This window comes from Drosophila innubila, assembly GCF_004354385.1.
Source record: "Drosophila innubila isolate TH190305 chromosome 2R unlocalized genomic scaffold, UK_Dinn_1.0 1_C_2R, whole genome shotgun sequence".
In the NCBI taxonomy this organism is placed as follows: Eukaryota; Metazoa; Arthropoda; class Insecta; order Diptera; family Drosophilidae; genus Drosophila; species Drosophila innubila.
The window spans coordinates 9,850,368-9,867,096 of record NW_022995374.1 but is presented as its reverse complement, the minus strand read 5'-3'; the positions used below and the strand labels follow the sequence as shown (position 1 = coordinate 9,867,096).

Genomic DNA, 16,729 nt, shown 5'->3' with positions numbered 1-16,729 from the left:
CTCATGTGTTGGCATGTCTTCTGTTGGCCTGGCCTGTACCGTTCTGGCTGCTACTGCCATTTAGAAATGCCTTTGTCTTGCCTTGGCATGCTTCTTACTTTCAAGTTGTTGTTTGTTTTTTTGTCTTGCCAAATGCGCCATATTTCTGAGTTTATGTCTTCGTTTTCTAGCAAATATTTTCGCAAAGAGTGAGCGAGAGGATGACTGTAATGCATATGCTCGGCCTGTCGTCGTTTTGTTTTATTGCATATTTATATTTTATAGCGAAAGTAGCAAAATATACGAGTAAATCGTTACAACGCTCGCCAGACCCCCTGTGGAAGGAATCACAGGGAATGATGGAGGAAAAGTGCCTTAGACGTTACCCGGCACACAATTCTTGGCCTTTTTGGCAAACATTCGATAAAAGTACTCATACATAAGCTCTGCCAGTCGCACATGTGTCTCTCTCACACACACACACACACACACGGTACATACACATGTGTACTATCCAACCGTTTGGAGAGGCCTTGCATTAAGTTCTCGTTGCGCTTTTTGGAGCCCCTTTTTGGATGGGCCACAAAATTCAATCATAAAAGTTTTTCAATAATCCGCTTTGCCTCGATTGCATTTCAATTTGCGCAACATTTTTGTGCAAAAACTTAATTTTCCACCAATTAGTTTTCCGGTCGCCCAATTGAGATGGGAAAAATTGGTGTTGCAACTCGTAATTGATGTGTGCCCCCAAAAAAAAAAGTTGCCAAGTGAATTTTTGTTGGACAACATGCTGACAATGTGTGGAACCGTTTGGCATTAAAACTAGTTTTGTTACAGTTATCAAATGCTTTATATAAAGTATTATTTTAAAGTCAAAAATTTATTTTGTTCAAGTTGCAGTTTATTCTTTATTTGAAACTTCATAACTCATAATTTTCTAGCGATCTTCATTTTGATTAGTTACAAGAGCCTGCTATTACTAATCCAAACATTATTTTTTATAGACAAGTACCATCCATAATCCATGTCTTGATGACTCTCGCATCATTTGGCGCTCAGAAGCACATTGAGAATTTTTATTGATCTCCAGCGCACACACCTGCCACATCATGTGGCATGGCGGCTAACTCAAATACTCGTAGTGTGCGCTGATAATGCTAATTTTATTCAAAGGTTATGCCGTTACAATCGACGGCAGCCGGGGCCAAGTGCTGGCCTCTCGCCTATGAAGCCATGTCCGGCGAACTGAAGACGGACAGCGAGGACGACGACGAAGATGGAATGCAAGTACGTGTCGAAATTTACGAAAAATTACGAGAAACGCAGCGAAAGCTGCTGCACAAAATTGCAAATCGTGCCCAGGGTCGAGACTAATGCCAAGTCCAAGACAAGACAAGACAGGACAGAACAGGACAAGGCAGGGCAGGGCAAGATGCCGAGCACATTGGCAGTGCAGCTGGGGCTAAGAAGCAGACGCGTTTTCGGACAGAGACTTGCCCCCAAAAACCTGAACCTGGCCATGCAGCATTTATTGCCAACGAAGCGTATTTGGTGCATTTGATGCGCTGCATAATGGCGAACGCCATTAAATGTCCATTGACATGGCATACGAAGAAGAAGAAGAAGACGGAGCTTGCACAGTGGATTCAAGCAGTCACTGATCGTCATAAAATTAACTTTTAATTGGTCTCTTGAGTTTTTTTTTACCCTGCAACAAAATATAAAGTCTTACAACAAATTTTCGAAAGTACTTGTCGAGAGGCTGTTCTCTTGTAGTTTCCAGTGAATTAATAAATTAATAAATATACATAATTGTTCAAAATTGCCATATAAAATTTTCAATTTAATTTTAACATAGTTTTCGACATGCTTTGCGTCACTGTGATGTCGTATTCGGTGCATTGACGTTGCCAATGGCGCATCGCAAATCCAAATCGAATGCGAAACGAGCGGAAATCGTGACCTGCAAGGATCTGCTTAGTTTTCTTATTAGCTGCGATTACATTTGATGTTTGTTGTTCGGTCAACGTGGCGTATACTTACTAGCATACGTATACGTTATGTCTGTAAGTACATATACATATACAACATTTTGTATGTTTAAGCAGTGTTTGTTGTTGTTGCTGTGACTGTTGGTTTTACACTTTGCTGCCAACGTTTTTGTACGTGGCCAAGTTGCAAAATGTCGAGAGTCTGCGTCGACGTCGACGTCGCTGCTGCCGTTTGCCGTTTGCCATCGCCATTGCCGCATCAAATATGTTGAAAAGCAATTGGCAGCCACCTCGGCCTCAGTCTCAGTTTGTGCCCCACCAATTGGCAGCACAGAGTCAGCTGCTGACCCTGCGGAGGGGCATGTCTGCTAATGCGCTGCTGCTGGAATTTCTTCATTGACTACGTGCATTAAATTTCAAATCAAAAACATTTCTACACACTGCCAAAAAAAAACACACAAAATAAGAAAAAAATTTAAAAATTTGGAATGCATTTTCTGTTGCATACTTGCAGGCGCGTTGAGATGTGCAGCAATTCATTGAGGAATGTGCACAGCAATTTGTTTGTTATTATTTGGCCAAAGATTTTAATTGATTCCCACTTTATGTGTTGACAGGCGCCATTCAAATAATTATTGTCCTTAGAATTGCCTATAATCGCTCAGTCCACTTACATGGAATTCAATTTCCAAGCTGCCGGAAAACACATTCGAAGAAAACTTGAACGCAATCAGTAGACAAAGAACAACAGCAAAAAAACAAAAAAACAAATAACAGCAATGCATATCAATTGCTGCTGACAATTTCAAATAGAAAATGTCTCAGCATTGTTAAAAAAAAGGGAACACAGAAAAAAATCAAGTACGAGAAAAACAAATGAATAACAACAACAACAACAAGAGCAAGAACAAGAACAACGGCAACAACAAAAAGTGCCTGTCAATGACAAGCTACACAACAAACTTGTGGATTTCTGTAGTAAAGAAGTGGAATGAAAATGGAAATGTAACTGCAATTGAGTTTGGTTTCCCCTCAGGCATCAATTTGAATGCCCCCCTCCCACCCCTTGACTACATGCTGCTCTTGTTATTGTTGTTCTTTCCAATTGTCAACTGTCAATGAGTTTTCAATTGCCGCCAAGTTGCATGTTTGAAGATTTGTGTCCCCAACTGCATTTTTCTATGCCGCCAATTGGATTCGTTTCACTTTGCTTGCATTTGACAGTCGCTTCTTCCATTGACTTGTCAATGGCAGCCACCGTTTGCCAATTGTGATTGCTGCCAGTCTCCCGATTTCCCGGTTTTCCGATACTCCGATACCTCAATACCTCAATTTCCCCTCAGCTAATTTTCTACGTTTTGTGGTTGGCCAAATTGCTTTGTTTTTCAGGTTAACAAAATCAGAATTAAAGTCCCAATTCTGTTGTTCAATTGTCGTCTAGACTCGCCCAGATTTTCAACATATATCCATTTCTCATGTCTTCTTTGGTTTTCTGTCAACAAAGATGAATGAAGGTGTCCTTGCAAATCGCGTGCTCAATAGCTTTTTCTCACTGCAACTAAAAGTGTTTATACTTCGACAATTTTATGAATAAAGTGTTATTTTTTGGGGGCGTGAATGACCAAAAATGGAAATTGGATATGTGGAATTGAGTTTCACTGTGATTGAAAAGTCCAATAAACTTTCTAGATAAATGTCGAATATATATTAATAAAATCAATTCCTTTACTAACTCAGATAATAGGAAACACAAGCAATTGACAATAAATGAATATCAAATGTAATATTTAGTAGTCTCATATGCATATACTCATACTTATTTACATACAAATATTTGGCGGAATTTAGCATAGATATTGCGGTGGCAAGCAGGGGGTGAGGGGGCTGCAGCAGCTGTGCAAACTGTGGCAAACATCTGTCGCTCAGCGTGAGAAGAGGCCTATATTTGGCCCCATTGTTACAATACTCGCAGTACCAATTTCCAGCAATTTCGGAATATCCACCAAATGTTTCCCCGGCAAACAAATGGATGCCACCATTCCCAGTCCACATTCCACACAAAAGAATGCCACGTGAGTCGACAACGGCCGTGCAAAAATTTCAATTGAAAACATTGATGAGTCTATATCTTTGCTTCATTTCATTTTCTTTTTTTGCTGTTTTTTTGCGCGCATGTTTGTGGCAGTGTTACCAGCGGGCGGTTCGACGAAGAAGGAAGAAGGAGAAGCAGGCACAAGGACGAGACAAAGGAGGAGGAGGAGGAGGAGGTCGTACCTCGTGTCGCGGCTTTTGTTGACATTCGCGGGTGTGTCGACCACGTAGAAGCAATTAATTGGAAAAATGTGCAAATAGAGTCATGCAGGTGGCCTCTGTTGACTTAACCTCCATTGAATAAGCCTTTCTTTCTTATGACTTGACTTTTCCTGGTCTTGAGTAGCCTATGCCATAAACTATAGTTACTCGTTGCTAATTGCCGACTACTTAATATTATGCTGATAGTAAGGGTATTCCGAGATAAAAACAAGTTGTAAGAATACAAGAATAACAAAAAATTACTTCATGAGATAATTTTGAAAATATAATTTACGCTTTTTAGTAAAAGTCTTAGCTCTTTAATTCTATGAGGGTATTTGAGATTCGGCATACTAAATATAATATACATTTTTCCATCCGGCTGTTCCAAAACTTTTCTAGCAGCAAGTAAAATGCAGTTTGGACAACTTTTAGTCGCTGTCAATGGCTTTTGTCTCGTGACGCAGAGAAACTTTTCTAATTAAGTGGCAACGCCAAGAACGGCAAACCGGACAGTCGGACAGTCGGACAGCCGGACAGCCGTACAGAGTGTAGCCACTTGTCCGCTGGGTCGCTTGGCCTATGCGCTGGCATTACAATAAACCGTTATGGGGCGCTTTTAATGACCAGTTGGCGTTGCATTTGGTGAGGGGCTGTGGGCGTGTTAATGGTTATCGCTGTTGTTTTTGTTGTTGTTGTAGCTGCGGTCGCTCTAGCATTAGTTACAAAATGTCGTTAGCCAAATTATTTGCCATGTTGGCGCAAAAATGTTCATGCTATTATCATGAGAGTAAGAGAGTGAAGAGACCGCGAGTTAGAGAGAAAGTGGAAAGAGAGAGAAAGAAGGAGAGAGAGAGACGGAAGCACAGTCCTTGCACGACTAATTGCAGTTGAAATTTTGTTTTATGCGCGCGCGGCACATCAACTTTTATATGTTATGTCGCATTTGCTTAGGGGCGTGGCAGTGGGTAGGCGTAGATAAGTATTACATTTAAGCGATATAATTAACTGCAGCTTAACTACTTAGATTATATTTATACAAGTGCGAATTAAAGACTGACCCCGAAAATATTACTTGCAAATTTTAAATAATAAGAAAAAATGTACATAAGCCCAGAAAATTGTTTAAAATTTAAGGTAAACAGAAAGTCTGTTAAATATTTATTTTCGGAGAAAAGATAAAAGTAAGTAAAAGTATCTGGTTGTAAAGTATATAATGTTGGAGCAAACTTTACTTCAATTTCACCTGCAAAAGCAACAAACTACAAGCTGTTGTGAATTAAGCCACGAGATGTTGCTAGAAATTCACTCCAATAACTGAGCATATACCATCCCAGAATCACCATTTAAGCTAGAGATGAGCACGTGTCGGGAATAACACTGGAACCATTAATCGAAACGAACCGTTTCATTTTTACTGTCGGAACTGAAACCGTAACCGAAATAAAATCTCTGTCAAGAACCTAATACCGAAACGTTTGTACCGGTTCGGTTGTAGTAAAGGTGCTAGCTCAATGAGTTGACAAACTTCCAACAGCTCCAACTTGCTCAAAACTGAACCGATTTTCAAGCAGAATGTCATTTTTAACATGGTTTGGCATCTAAATTTATTCTGCATTTAAATTTGTATCATCAAAAAATTTCATATTTTTTCGATACTAAGCCATCTATCATCCAATTTTTCATACATACCCCTTGACATTTTTTCAAAAACTTTGATCTCTCATAACTTCATCAAAAATTAACCGATTTTCAAGCGGATTGTCATTTTGAGCATGATTTGGCCTCTAAATTCATTCTGCATTTAAATTTGTATCATCTAAAAAATTTGATTTTTTTCGATACTAAGCCATCTATCATCCAATTTTTCAGACATACCCCTTGACATTTTTTCAAAAACTTTGATCTCTCATAACTTTATTAAAACTTAACCGATTTTCAAGCGGAATGTCATTTTGATCATTATTTGGCCTCTAAATTGATTGTGCATTTAAATTTGTATCATCTAGAAAATTTGATATTTTTCCGATACTAAGCCATCTATCATCCAATTTTCCATACATACCCCTTGACATTTTTTCAAAAACTTTGATCTCTCATAACTTCATCAAAACTTAACCGATTTTCAAGCGGAATGTCATTTTGAGCATGATTTGGCCTCTTAATTCATTCTGCATTTAAATTTTTGTCATCTAAAAAATTTGATATTTTTTCGATACTAAGCCATCTATCATCCAATTTTCCATACAAACCCCTTCACATTTTTTCAAAAACTTTGACCTCTCATAACTTCATCAAAACTTAACCGATTTTCAAGCGGAATGTCATTTTGATCATTATTTGGCCTCTAAATTAATTCTGCATTTAAATTTGTATCATCTAAAAAATTTGATATTTTTCCGATACTAAGCCATCTATCATCCATTTTTCCATACATACCCCTTGACATTTTTTCAAAAACTTTGATCTCTCATAACTTCATCAAAACTTAACCGATTTTCAAGCGGAATGTCATTTTGATCATTATTTGGCCTCTAAATTAGTTCTGCATTTAAATTTGTATCATCTAAAAAATTTGATATTTTTCCGATACTAAGCCATCTATCATCCAATTTTCCATACCTACCCCTTGACATTTTTTCAAAAACTTTGATCTCTCATAGCTTCATCAAAACTTAACCGATTTTCAAGCGGATTGTCATTTTGAGCATGATTTGGCCTCTAAATTAATTCTGCATTTAAATTTGTATCATCTAAAAATTTTTATATTTTTTCGATACTAAGCCATCTATCATCCAATTTTCCATACCTACCCCTTGACATTTTTTCAAAAACTTTGATCTCTCATAACTTCATTAAAAATAAACCGATTTTCAAGCGGATTGTCATTTTGAGCAAGATTTGGCCTCTAAATTGATTCTGCATTTAAATTTGTTTTATTTAGAAAATTCGATATTTTTTGGACCCCTAGGTCTAGCGAATCAGCTCGATAGTGTATCGAAAAAGCAAACTACACTGTACTGTTGTTCTATTTATTGTTTTGCAGTTTGTTTTTGCCTTTCATCGTACCTTAGCATTGGTTGCGATTAAAGTGGGGGGTTTTTCTGGTTTTGTTGCTGGAATTTATATTATTGCATACCAGCTTCAGAGACTGGCTGAAACAGGCAACAACATTACGGCTACACGCTACATTTGTTTTGTTCTGTTGTTGCTGTTTTTGTTGTTGTTTTTGCTTTCTTTATTGGTATTTGTGGTTGGCAATTGTTGCGCTATAGTCTCGAGTTTTGTGTGGATTTGCCGCGATTTTCAAATTTGTATTGCATACTTTTTGGCATTGTTAACTTTTATGCTCGAATTGCAATTGGGAGTGGGACTAGAACTGGATATTGTCTGCTTGTCTGCTTTATTTATGAGTTTTTCGTTGGCCCATCCGTTGAGCAGACTCCCAATTAAGCCTCACCTATCCAAGGTTCATTCTTCATGTGGCTATTTAAACATTTATTCACTGCTGAAATCCTGAACTTCAATCTTCAATTCGAATACCATTTGCATGTGTAGCAATGTGTGTGTGTGTGTGTGCCAATTTCTGGTTGACACTTGCCATATGCAGTTTTCGGCTTGGACTTTTGGTCTCATTCATTTCGCTTCATTTCGTTTCGATATTTCAGCTTAAAAACTCATTCATCAATTAAATCGACGCATTCATCAAAACAATTTCTCCCATGTTGATGTCAACATGCCTCGCACTGTGGTGACGTCAATGAATGTGCAACGGACGTGTGAGTCCTTGGGCTCCTGGTGTTGTTGTTGTTGTTGCTGCTGTTGATGTTTATTTCTTCCAGCTGTTTCATTTGTTTATATGCGGATTATAAAGTGATTTCAGCATTTCACTATGACAATTTATTATTAAATATCAGCTCATGATTGTTATATATGTGCTTCTTTCAAAAATTTCGTTTTTTACACACTTCAGAGGGTATCAAAATTTTGTCACAAAAAATGTAATGCATGAATCTGTTGTTGTTTTTAAGATATCTTAACCAAATTCGAAGGCTGTGAATATTGCATTTTTTATTGCTATACTATATATTTAGACTATATCACATAGCTGTCATAGGCCTCTGCAAGTTATTTAAATCTTCGGCTTCATTGCCATTTATTTTTTGTTGCGTTAATTTTTTCAGAATTCTTCTGGCAGACAACTAAACACTCCATACTTAATTGCTTTTTCATGCCACAAAGCATATTTAATACTCGACCATTGACAGGCCGCCACTGACAGCAGCTGTCAGCTCAGTTTTGCTATTCACGGTAACTTTACGGCCCTCGACAGTCACGTCCCCCTCAGCTCCCCAGCTCCTCATTCCCTCTGTCCCACAGCTCAGTGATGCTCCTGTGCCGTCCGTGGTATTCATGTCCACAGCCTGCAAATTGCTCATTTCAAGGCTAATTTGTCAGCATAGAGAGACAATAGAGGGGCGGACATTGGCAATAAGCTGAACGTGAGAAGGGGAGTGAGTGTGATGAGGAAAGTAGGGGAGAGAGTATAACTTGACACCCGCAAAGGTGAAGGAAAACTGCTGTCAGGCTGTCCACGGTTGACGACGACGACGGTGACAGATGCAAATGCCTCACGCATATTCCTCGCGCTCTTCAACATGCACTTAATTACGCCCCAATGTCAGCTAAATAAATCTATTTACATAATTTTAATTAAACACCAGGCAAGATGGAAAGAATACACAAAAGCACAACGCAACGAAACTGTGAAAGAATAAACCATCAAAATCCAGCCAAAAGTCAGCCTGTCTGTCTGTCTGTCTGTCTGTCTGTCTGTCTGTCTGTCTGTCAGGGTCAAGGAGGCGTCAGTCAAGGTGTCAGTTCAGCAGGTAACACCTGACTCTGTGACTCTAACCTCCCCATACACAAACACACATATATATATGTGGAGTTGTGTTGAATCTTCCACTCTATACATGTGTGTGTGTGAGTATCTTTTGTGCATTTTGGCGTGCTTAACGAGATAATTAGATTGTTTTTTGTGGGTGGGTGATGGCTGTCATTTCTTTTATATGGATTTTATTTTTTTCTGTTGCTCTGGAGTGCGTCACCCTCGCTTTGAGTCAACATTCTGTGATTTTCAATATGCCAGGCAGGTTAAACATACCACATGGAACATCTAATGCCATCGGTGTGTTGTGGTTTGAAGTTCCGGGCAAATTGGGGTGACAAACCTCATTAATTACAAATGACTTCATTTCTTTTGTGCACAGCCATTGAGGGAGTCTTTGAGGTGTAAAGACTGCGTGGCATCGTGACAGTTAGTCAGCTCAGAGACTGAGCTCTGATCTGGGTGGATATACCCATTAAAGTTGGGCTAATATGTATGTATGGAGTAAGCAAAGCAAACAATTTAGCCAATTATCAACTTAGTTTGACACTATTGGCTGAGTACACTCAGAAAAATATGCCATCCTAAAATTAGGTACGACCGTACTTGAATTTATTCCGTTTCGTTCTTAAAATTTTAAGATAGCTGTGGACTAAAGATCTTGAATTAAGTATGAATCGATCTTAATTTTAGAATTCTGACTTCTCATTCCTATGGCAGCTATCCGAAATAGTAGTCCGATTTTATCCAAACTTAGTCAATATATAAGACCATGGAAAATATATAATCCGTGAGTCTCGAAAAGATACCTTTAGAAACAACTGAATTATTTGTACTAAACTAGTTTAAGATTTTTTTGTACTTAAAATAGGGTTTTTCAAAATTGAAAGGAAGTTAAAAATATGATCGTTTCGTACTAAAAACAAGTACGTTTTGGGATATTTATTTTTCATTGTCGCACCTTAGAATTCTCAAGTGGTTCTAGCGACGCAAATATGACGTTAAGGCTGGATCGCTGGTAAAATCAGTACCTATTTCGAAAGGTCGCTAACCAAGAAAATACACCATTATTAAATGGTATTTAATTTTGGTATTTTGAATAATTTTAATACACATACTAGTGTATGTTTTAAGATTAAAGTTAATTAATTATGACAATGTTTTGTACTAAAACGAATGCTTTTGAGGTTTTAATTCAAGTAAATAGAACTACTATAGAATTAATGCAAATAATTAAACTTTAAATGATTACTTAAAGCAATTGCACTTCCTTAAGGATATCAATTAATATTTATATAGTTATAGCATTTAGCTGTAAAACAGTCGCCAGTTGACTATTTTGGTTGACCGCTTGGGGTTATCCTTTGTCGATTGTCCTTTAGACAGTGCAGCAAAGTCCCCAGTTGCTTATAAATTGTTCTATGACTGCCGCCGCCAAACACATTGCAAATGTGACAAATATGCATTTGGCAACAATAAATTTTATGACCGCAGTCGCTGGCGGCAGCCACCAAAAATATTTCACAGCCACAGCGAGGAGCGCAGTTGTGTGGCAGTTGAAGGGGCAAGGAATGGGCTACAGTTTTTGGAGGCGCCCTTGGGGAATAATCCTCGGCTGCTCGCCTCAATTCGCCATATTCATATAAATTTAAATTAGCATATTTTGTGGCGTCAGAGTGGCGGCTGCAACTTACCAATACACAGACAGTCACACACACATACACACATACAACTGTGCACAAATGCAATCGTAATTAAATTGTCGCCAGCCAAAAACTGCGTGCCAACATAAACAAAAATTATAAAAAATTAAGATATGGAAAGAGCAAGAGCGAAATGTCATTCGTTAGATTTTATTGCCATTGTTTGTAATTTAATTTGCTGATTTATGCAGCCAACTCAATCACAATTAAAAATGCCAACTGCGCTGATTTGTTGGCCTCGTTGGCGTCGCTTTGTTTATGCCAATTTATGACGCGACCGATGCTTGATTATTGCCAATTAGCTGCAATTGTTTTTTGTTGCTGCCAACAATTATCCATGGCTCCACGCCAAGGGTTAACATACTCGTGCTTCTTCAAACCAAAAAAAATATATAATAAATAATATGGTTTAACCAGCAACATTTTAAAACTAAACATTGAGTGAGTAGTTCGAATCGCGGGTTGATTTCGATGCAGGCGCATGCGTCAGGAATATCTCAAAAGTTTTAGTCCAGGACATGTGCTCAAGAGCGTGAGAAGTTTGAGTGGAATCCCTTAGAATTTGTCTCATTATTGCATAAACAAATTAAAACGATTCTTAGCAACATTTATTATTACATTTGTTTAATTAACTGTCCATGACATAAAATAAAAGTTATGACTAACAAGCATTCTATAAACTTCGTAAACAAGTATCTGACTTTCTTCGTTTTGTGTGGTTAAATCTGGAAAAATCTAATAAGTATTACTTTAATAAGAAAATATGTTTATTTCGAAAAAAAACTTTTTAATATACAATTAATCATAATGATAAATAATACTTACTTACTTTAAGAAAATAAATCTGGGATCATTGTCTTGAATTTAGGATTTGCACCAATAAACATGAAATTGTCTCTGTACGGACTAGATGTGCAGATAATAACTTTAAGTCCGATCAGCGAAATCAGCAAAATTTTCATTTTTCAAATAATAGTTACTCCGCACCATATATTAATGAAGTCAATCTGTAGAATACGTTTTGATGTCTTACCAACTTGTGTAGAGTTTTAATTTGTGGGACTGTCTCCAATTGAATTTAAAACGCCTTTGATTATTTTGTTCTTTCTTTCAGAGAGACATTAGTTCAGCTATTAGTGTAACTAAAGTTCCATGGAAAATGAACCCTAAAGGGGTCGTATAGAATTAATTTATTTTTAACATAGAGATATGTGTGAAACATAGCTATACATTTTTTTAATGTATGTAAATGTTAATGTATTTAATATACAATCCGATTGATCGTTAATTTATATGATTGAAGTGTCGATCTTAAAGAAACAGCAGATTCTAATATTTGATTTCCGGTATGCAACTATTTTTAACTTAGAAACTGCATTAAAATCAAAACTGAGATCTAGGGGGAAAGAAAATTTTAAGCTAATCCCAATTCAATGCAGAATAACTTTGGAAGCTTCAAATTAAATTCCGTTTGAAAATTAATTTAGTTTTGACAAAGTTATAATTGCTTGAAGCTGGTGAGCTAGTTGGTTGGTTGAGCTAGCAAATTTACAATTTGATTAAATAATATAATAAATAATGTGTCGAAACCGTACCGTTACAATATTTTTAAAATACATATCTTTTAATATAAAATGTGAAACATGGCGAGATAATAAAGATATAATATTTGTAAAGCTCTCAGTATTTGTCTTCACGAAATACCTATAGTAGCTTGCTGTGGTTGGAATATTTAAGTGGCCAAGCAACAAAATCATTAAGAAGCTGCAGGCAATAAAATAAAAAGCAAAATGCAATTAAAATGTTTGCCGACGACGATTGCGTCGCATTGAGAGTCTTGCAATGGGCCGAATGTTTGGTGTAATTGCTGTTGGCTCATTAAAGTGCAAGTTCTTCATTCCCTTATGTTGCATACTCCCCTCTCCGCCTCATAGTTGTACTCGCAGCTGGCCAAGAAGGCGAATAGTGCAGAGCGGACTTAACAATGCGTTACATTTACTTTGGCATTGGCATTCGCATTTTCGCAGCAGTCCAATGGACGCCCCATGGAAAACATTAAAAATCCATTGCACAAATCTAGACAAATAGATGCAGAGTCTGAGAGAAAGAGAGTGGAAAAAAGTCGCTGTGAGACAGACAATTGCCGCTTAAGCGTTACGCATACGCCGCGTATTTCATTACATTACATTTCTCTCCTTTCGACTGCCCACCAAGTGGCTTACTTAATTAATAAATTGATTGGATTGTTTTCACAGCACGCAGCATCGTTGGCATTGCCTGTTTTTTCTCTATATGTTCTCTAGGATTGGTTTATATGTTTTTCTATTTTATTTCGTATTTTATTGCGAACTGCATTTGGCTCTGTGTGGCCGTTAATGGTGTCGATGTCATTCACTTAATCGCCTTTTCTTGTATACATTTTACGACTCTAGAAAAGTGGTCTTTCGAAAATTTATTGCACTTTCTGCTGGACTATGAAATAGAATAATTGTCTGATTAAATACTTTATGAGATTTTAAAATTAGTTGGCTTTTTAGTCTTGTTTTTGAAATAATTTGTTGATTTGTTGAGAATACATTTAGTCAGTGACAATTACAGTTAAACGGTTCTCACTCACTCACAAAATTCCATTTTACACTTGTATGTGTGATTGGGGAGCATGGAAGTTGCTCGAAGTTCATTTGCATTCATTTTGGTCACATGAACCATAACATGTGCCGACATTCCTCTGTTTGTCAGCATGTTGTTAGCTGATATTAAGTTGGCCACAAGTTGCTACGCGACAAGCTCAACCACACACATACACATACATGCACACACATGCACACACAGACACATACATGTGGCATGCCTTGTTATTATGGCCAGCAATTCAACAGTTATCCTTTGGCTTGGCTTGGTTCTATTCCTGTTTTTACGAGCGCCACTTGAACCCGTTTATTTTGCATGTGTGCCCGTCTATTTTGTTGCTTTCGTTTTTTTTGCTTTCGTTCTTCTTTTATTTCAAGTGGTTGGGGCCAAACACATTTCACATGTCGCCATCGTCCTGCGCACTCATTTCCGTTTCCTGTTTTGTGGCCAAAACTTCAGAGCCACAAAAAAGGTTTGTCTGTCCCCCCCTCTCCCCCCCCTCCTGCTTGTCGCTCTTTGCCTCTTTCCGTCTTTGCACTTTTCCCTACTTGGTTTTTACTACAATTTTCATTTTTAAGCCATGGCCTCGTAAATCATGCGCTGACACCGCTAGCGAAATTGTAGCTGTAGTTCATAATAAAAGATAAGAAAAAACTTTCAAAATACTGCAGCATTGGAATTTCAAGCGAAATGTCTCTCAACGCGGTTAGAGAAATTAAATTAATAAACCTCGTTGAAAGCTGCTTGAATGCAACAAAGAGGAAGAAAAGCAGAGGTCTAGAAATTCTATGTAGAATTGGTAAATATACAATTTAGCAAAAAAAAACTAGTAAAAAAAGTAATCATAAATATAAATAATAATAAGAGTAAAAAATAATGTATATTCTTTAATATTTTGATTTATCTACAGTTCAATTATAAATACTATGAAATTGCATATTTCTTCTGCCCAATTAAAGTTGCAACTGTTCATCGCTTCGCTTTTATTTCAACTTAAAAGTAAATAATGCTCATTTAACATCCGCATTTTACTCTACAAATCCCTGTGTTGGCTAACAAGAATACAACTACATACTCGTAATACAACCAAGTATATTGTCCATTACGAATTTGAGTCCTTTGCGCGTTTATTGCACTAGAATAGGGAAAACTATGCAACTCAGCTTAACTTTAATTATTCAAAAGCCAAAAACAAATGCGACTTGGTCCGCATGTTGGTCTGAGATGGAGTTGGAGTCAGAGTCAGAGTCAGATCCTCGGCGTCGGAGTCTCTGTGTCTACGGCATGTTGGCGAGAACTCTGCACTAATTAATCCCTTTACGACTGAAACCTATCAAAACACGAGCTTAACTTTTCCAATAAAAATAACGCCGCACGACGATGGCAACGACGACATCACAAAAAAAACACGAAACACACACACATACACATAAGCTGGGAACCGCAAAAAGCACAAGGAATACGCCAACTTCTGACCACAGCATGGAAAGGACATTGGACCGACTTTGTGTCCTGGCTCAAAATGCAGCAAAAGTTGGCGCACTAATTACCAAGGATTAGTTTCATATTTGTTTGTCAACAGCCGCGGCAGCAACCAGGACTTGGTAAGTGCAACTCGAGCAGCTGCTCTGCTCTCATCCTCAGCGTCCTTCCAGGCAACTTGGCAAGATTATTTATTTGACCGAAGTTTCAGCATCGCGTGGCGTCTGATTAAAAAACTGAAAATGAAACGAAAAATAAAACATAGCTGAAAATGAAAAGAAGAAAAACGTTTAGCTGCCATCATATTCATAATGAAATTAACTCGATTGAATGCGCTGATTATATTCATAGCATACTTTTGCGGGCTACCCCCAAGCGGGTAAACGAACACAAAACAACGTACGAGTAAAAGGCATTCCATTCACAGTGCGTAAATCCGTTTGGTACATTTAAAGCTGTATGCCGAAGATCAAATACCCTTTGGAAAGATAAATTCATAAGCAATAGTTTTTTTGAAAATAAAAATTATTTATAATTATCATTATTAAATAAATTAGATCAAGTTGGTGAGTCCTTTGTTAATTTTAGCTATATTAAAATTAAAAAAAATTGTCTTTAAATTTTGCTTATATAATAAATATATCTTTTTAGAAAGTTATAGATAGCGCATTCATAATTGTCCAACTGCACTTTAAGTAGCATGTATTTTTTTTTTTGTATTCTGAAAAATTAATCTTTTTAGAATATCAAGAGTATTATCAAACAATAACTTATTATCCGCGCTCGGGGCACATAATCAGATTCCGAAATGCAAGCGGCTGTGGCAACCCTTGACCAAAGGCCGAGAACCACCCTGCAATCCTTGCTGTAATGTTCTGAGCTGAACTCAACTGTTCAACTGTTCAACGGCTCAACTCGCAGCGGTTCGCATGTCTCTAATGTGATTGACCCTTACGCCTCGTTGCCGGCATAATACTTGTGTTATCCTGGCACAACAAGGCAGCCAGCTGCCATGTTCGTGTCCTGGCCTCCACTCGTATTACCTCGCCTCGTCCTGTGCTCGTCCTGGCCCTGGACTTTGCCTGTGCTCCCATGTTGGTCATCGTGGGCTTCAATAAATTATCACGCCATATAAAGCAATTAATTTTACTGCCCCTGTTCTTGTAGAGCGAACTGTCTGCACAGGGCGAGTGGGGCAAGCGGGGAAAGCGGGAGGGGATCGGGTTGTTTGTATAAACTTTTTCCATATTATTTGCTTATAGAGCGGGGCTTGTTTTTATTTTTGGGATCGACTAAATAAGCTTTTAATAGCTTTCTGCGCTTGTTCTTGTTAATTGATATTTCCTACGTCCTTCGTCATCTTGGTTGTCACTTTCGTCATAATTCGATTTTCTATGCACTGCAAATTTTTCAATTATTTCCACACAGGGCAACAATTTAAGTGCTACCAGTTTTTCACTCTCTCTCTCTCACTCCCTTTCGGTGTGTAACAGCAAAGTTGCTTGCAAATTACTTTCGCCTTCATCGTATCCAGGACAGAACTTGTTCTCTTGCTTCTCCTGCTGTCCCCTGGAAGAGGTGCAACGTGTAAGCTTGATTGGGTTTTTCTTGCGGTTGCCTGTCAACTTTTACTCGTAACTGCAACTGCAATGTCGCAACGCTCGGGTCGGAAATTAAGTTTTATGCTCCAGTTTGTAGCACATTGTCGAGCTCTCTTTTATTTTTTGTTATTGTTCGACATTTTAGAGTGTTTTAGTGAA

The 16,729-nt window shown here is 37.7% G+C and overlaps 1 long non-coding RNA gene across 2 annotated transcripts; it reads right to left on the bottom strand.

The window, feature by feature from the left end:
- Positions 1-11,442: 11,442 nt before the first annotated feature.
- LOC117784750 lies at positions 11,443-11,873 on the bottom strand. Of its 2 annotated transcripts, none has more exons than XR_004617447.1 (2): positions 11,682-11,873; positions 11,443-11,591 (listed from the first exon to the last, which is right to left on the bottom strand). It is a non-coding gene; the product is annotated as an uncharacterized LOC117784750 (long non-coding RNA). The 2 variants fall into 2 exon arrangements; XR_004617448.1 differs by having other exon boundaries at positions 11,686-11,873.
- Between the last annotated feature and the right edge of the window lie 4,856 nt (positions 11,874-16,729).